The sequence below is a fragment of the Diadema antillarum genome, unplaced genomic scaffold (genome assembly GCF_040938485.1).
Source record: "Diadema antillarum isolate AM-2024a unplaced genomic scaffold, OU_Dant_1.0 scf00000071, whole genome shotgun sequence".
NCBI classification, from domain to species: Eukaryota; Metazoa; Echinodermata; class Echinoidea; order Diadematoida; family Diadematidae; genus Diadema; species Diadema antillarum.
The window spans coordinates 7,198,496-7,203,875 of NW_027270960.1; the positions used below are offsets into that span (position 1 = coordinate 7,198,496).

General features: G+C 35.3%; 1 long non-coding RNA gene across 1 annotated transcript; it reads left to right on the plus strand.

The window, feature by feature from the left end:
• The first annotated feature begins 3,579 nt into the window (after positions 1-3,579).
• Positions 3,580-4,643, plus strand: LOC139716910 (uncharacterized). The gene is made up of 3 exons (XR_011709932.1): positions 3,580-3,657; positions 3,997-4,159; positions 4,552-4,643. It is a non-coding gene; the product is annotated as an uncharacterized lncRNA (long non-coding RNA).
• The last annotated feature ends 737 nt before the right edge of the window (positions 4,644-5,380 follow it).

Here is a 5,380-nt window from a genome sequence, read left to right on the forward strand (position 1 = left end):
CATTTCAAAACCAATTTTCATCAAATAATCGTTGATTTCCTCATAGAATTACAAACTCTTTCATATTTCATAAGAGGTTTCTCATTATTTCACCAAAAATTGTTAGAAACCCGAAATTAGGTCTCAACCAAAACTGTACGATCCCTTTAAAGTAAAAAGTGTAATTCGGAGAATAAATCTGAATCTAGTGTTCAAAGCTTCATGCCACTACTATCCTGCTCGGGTACATTTCATTATGCACCTATAAAATAGCACAGCATTATCCAGAGGTAAAGCACAATTGGTAGGGGTGTCAGAATTTCATGCCATAGTATTATTTTACACACTTATTAGCTGTGGAGCCATTTAGTATAGGGCATAGTCCATACCAACAAAGTGTTTGTACTTAATTTTAGGGACAATTTATGACTCAAACTAAAACTCCCCCCCCCCCTAGGAGAAACGCACGGTAACTAACAGTAAAGGCAGAAAGACATGAAACACATGAAAGTCACATAATATCTCCAGTTTCTCCGCCATTTCTCCTTTGCTCTTGTCTTCTAATTTTCATCCCTGATCTTTTTCTTGGGATGCTTTCTTATGGCAATGATTTCTTCCTCATTTTCATCCATTGCTTGATCAAAATGTGATGAGTTTTTCAAGATATTTGTCAGATTTGCGTGGTGATTTCAACAGAAAACCAAAAGCCAAAAGCCAACTTCTATATTTCATGAAAAATTTTTGTCAGCTTCATTTTTGCCATTAATCTCAAAACCCACACGCGTCACAAATCATTCCGTCACCATCCTTGATAATGTTTTTGATAATTCAATTAAATCTTTAGATTAGTATGAAGCGCCATATAAATGCAACTATTTATCCGATATGACTGATCACTTCCCAATTATGGCTTCTTTTAATCTTAAGCACTCGGTAAATAAGTTTTATGTTCCTTCAACCAGACGAACAGCCACACCAGAAAATCATGGTGCCAGCTCAGAAAGGGCTGATAGGTCTGGGGTCTGTGAAAACGATGATGTAAATGTATTATTGTTTTGACCCAGCATCACAAAACCAACAAAAAGTCGCCAGACATAGAATTTTAGTTAAGGACAGATTCTAAAAGCGCAGACTTGAAGCTATAAATTGATGTATAACTCTATCAAATTGCACTCTCCTAACCCATCTTAATATTGAAAAGGAAACATATACTGTGGAAAAGTGTTTACTGAGAAAAGAGGCTCTTAAATATTGGGTCCATCCAAGCGCTTAATCTTATCACGCCGCGCTAGCTGTACACTGAATGGGACAAAAAACTGTAAGTGAAACTCCGAAGCATAAACAATGAAAAGATTATCAGATTAAATTGAAATGGAACATGCTGTATCAACACATTTTATCCATGACTAGTGCTTACTTTCAATGCAGTAGCATTATCTTTTCAGAATTTATCAGTTTGAATTTAAGAGTGTGTAGAGGGTTTTTGAGAAATAAAAAGGGAGCTCTATACTCAACACACACCTAGTCACACTATTGTACATAAAACAGAAAAGTTTTAGAAAAATTGCTAAAAACATTTTTTTAATTTGTTTCATGATTGCAAATTTTGCCATGATGTAGATGAAGTCTTGCTCTTTCAGAAAATAAATGAAAAACTAAAACTTGACTGAGTTGACCCATCTCACCAATTTTGAGTTCTGACACAAAATCAGCGTCTGCGACTTTTTGTTGGTTTGCTCATGCACGGTAACATTTGATATTCATTTTTAGGCTGATAATCAATATCTATCTACAAGAATATTATTCCCAAATTGAAAGATAAGTCAGTTAATTATATATAAGACATCCCCTAAGCGTCCATGGATTTCAAAATCCCTTATTCGTTCAGTTCATAGGAAAACAGGTTATATTACAAATGCAAAATGAAAAACAAAAAACTGAAGCGTCAAAAAGGAAATATACATTGTATTACAAGGTATTACCAAAAAAATTCTCATTTTTCAATGATTGGAGAAAATTTGGTAAAAGAAGTACCACAGTGTAATACAAAGCACCATTCACTCTCTACTAAAGTTTACTAATAACGCAGCGCATACTAGAAATACTCATTCAGATCTTCTTGGTATCTTCCTGGACTTCTCAAAGACCTTCGATGCAATAATAATCATGAAATTTTACTTTGCAAATTGTCTCATTATGGTATACGTTGGAAGGCCTTAGTTATGTATATATAATATATATATATATATAAATATATATATATACATATATTCTCCATCGTTAAAATCTTTAAAGCGAAATTTGAAATGTTTTTTAACTAAATTCTTCTTGAAATATCTATTTTCATTATTTATATAGGTTACAGCTAACATAAGGTTCATCATCCGTCATTGAATCTATCGTTGCTCAATGAAAATGGCATCATTTTACACATCGAAATACGGCATCTTATTTGCATTTTTTTTTTACAGCTGCGTGCAGTCACCAGCTGTCCGAAGGACCTCCTCTATCTCCTCTTCCGTTTCTCTTGTTCAGCGTGTAGGCATTCTCTCTCTCTCTCTTTCCTTCATTTCTTCTTTTAATTTTTTTCCTAGTCCTTCCAATCGTATCCTTCTCAAGTCATTTCATGTTGTCTTTCTGTTGTTTTGTTCCATTCTGCCTTAATAATTTTGGTGTTAAGTATTTATAATTACGGGAAGTATTCTTAAAGAGACACTTGACCGGTTCACAATATAATCCGAGCATTGCTTTTTAGTGGACCTTTCAGTTATCCTTTTTACCCTCTGAACATAAATTAGTAGTTTGCCGATATGTATGTATGTCTCTATTCATTTTGTAAATTTTCGTACATTCTAATGTATATAACTATGCTTATGATATATGATTCCTGATTTATTGTGTGTTTTGTCTTGTTGGAAGAAAAATTGCAATGAAAATCAATGAATTGAAATGAATTGAATTGAATACATTTCACTACTGATTCGACCACCACAACGACTAGTGCTGGAGTTAATAGTTAAAGGGATGGTACAGTATTGGTGGAGATGAGAATTGGGCTTTTAACTTTTTACGATATACCGAGAAAACACTTATGATATAGTACAGAGCATACCATTTTAAGAGGAATTCAAAGTTTATTTGATGAAAATCGGGTTTGGAATGACTGAAACATCCAAAAAACAAAGTAAAACAAAATGATCAATAAAGTGTGGGTCCCACACTTTATTAGAATTGCTCTTTTCTGGATATCTCAGCCATTTCAAAACCAATTTTCGTCAAATAAACGTTGAATTCCTCGTAGAATTACATGGATTGTTCTTTCATATTTCATTAGAAGTTTTTCATTATGTCACCAAAAAATGTTAGAAACCTGAAATTACGTCTCAACCAAAACTGTACGATCCCTTTAAACTATAGTCGACATAACAGCGGCAAGAGCAACAAAAGTAGTAGCGTAAAAGAATAAACTGAGAAGTATTTTGAAGTACATGCAGCCTGAATCCGGCTTTGACCTTAGTAAGCTAAAATAATGATGACGTGCTCATGTCATCCTTCTAGATTGTTTCTACCGGGAGTTTCTACCGCTTGTGGATGGACTAAAGCAAATAAATCCTCAAGTTGCTGCATTCGAGCTGCGTCTGAGCCACGAGATTGTCAACCGCCTCGTTTCTACGATCCGTATGTTTACTTTGAAAACATGTTATAGTTTTCTAATTCGGCATACTGATATGGAATGAATACAAGTCACTGGATTTTGTGAGATGTAGGCCCTTAGGGCTTTTTTTTTAAAGCAAATTACATCAACACTTCATTTGCATACTAGATTTTAATAACTATTACCGCCGTATGAAATACAACATGCAAGTATCGTAAATTGATGAGTTTCTAAATTTCTTACAAAGTGTCAATTAAACTCCTGCTCTTTTGTGTGTGTGATGGTTTTGTAAGGTGTTACAAATTTACTTTCTTCAATTTAAACACAAATTGGCTTTTGAACCTAACCTTTGATCATTACAGGACCTGTTACCAGTTGTTGTGGGTGCTGTCCCTGGACTTCCGTGGTGTTTTCTTTCTGGAGAAAGGTCTTGCTCCATTTTGACAGAGAACTCCAGAAAAACTCGCAATGGTCTGATGCACTTTTGAAGGATGTGAACTCAAAGACGACGGAATACTTTCGGGGGTAAGTGAACAAATGGACACTGGTACTCCATTTTCTCTTTGCAGTTTTCGCGGAGTTTTGTTGTAATCATGGACATACAATTGCATACATTTGAAAACATGAAATTGCAAATTTGAGACCCCTTTTTTTTTCGGAATTTGGCAAGTCCATTCGTAAAGAGGTTAAGAAGGAGTTCATAAGTTTTATCACTTTACAACTTTATTTCCGAGAAAAAAAAAAAGAAAAACATCTGTCAGCGGAATATTGAATTTTGTACTTCAAATGTTGAGGAAGCTTTATGGTGTTAGGGATGATGCACTCGTTAATTAAAAAAAGATTAAAATTACATAAAGTTAAAGCGAAACCTTAAATCATGATCACGGCAGTCGAAGGAGCTTTCTATTACTGTATAGATTCCTCGGTGGCTTGAAGGAGGTGTTCAGCGAAAAGATCAAAAACATCCGGGTCGACATCGAACGAAAACAAAACGAGGTTCGGGAGAAATCATCTAAACTACAGGCCCTGATGTTGAGACTAGATGAGATAATCAGGTAGGAGGTCTAGTTTAAATGACGCTACCGCTCAATCGGTGGACCATATGAGTTAATTACATCGTAAAACTAACTAATTGATTGAATCGTGCAGTTCACTTTTTCGTCATGGTGTTGTGTTGATTGGTGCATATCTGTAATATCTCATTTCGCGATGACACGATTTCAAGGGAAGAGGGCGTGGTGTGAAGATGGACTGGTTTAGGGAGGGGATCCTCCGCAATCCGAGTAAAAGTTACTTATAAACCGATTCCACAGGGCAACAAAATCCGCCATTACAGCGGTGCTCCATGCGCGCGCGCACATTATACTAGGTGTTTCAAAAAACATTTTCCACTTTTGATTCTTAATAATTAAAAAACTATATATCAGATATCATTGTCATTGATATGAGGGTTTGCTGAATAGTGTACAATTTGGTTGGAGGTGGTTTGAATATGAAAGCATAAATCAGTTTCATGAAATCCATGATTAATTTCACAGTTAGGTTCCAGATTTTGCTCTATTTTCAACCCTCTGTACAAAATTTCACTTTGCACAGGGGTCAATGGGTGTGTATGGGAGTGTGTGGTTAACACCCTGACAATGGTCCTGAACAATGGCCAGGGTTTGAATGCTTCATTATTTATTCATGAGAAATTCCACTATCACAACTAGTCTTTATTCAGCCTCTGGCAGTATCTGTGTAAAG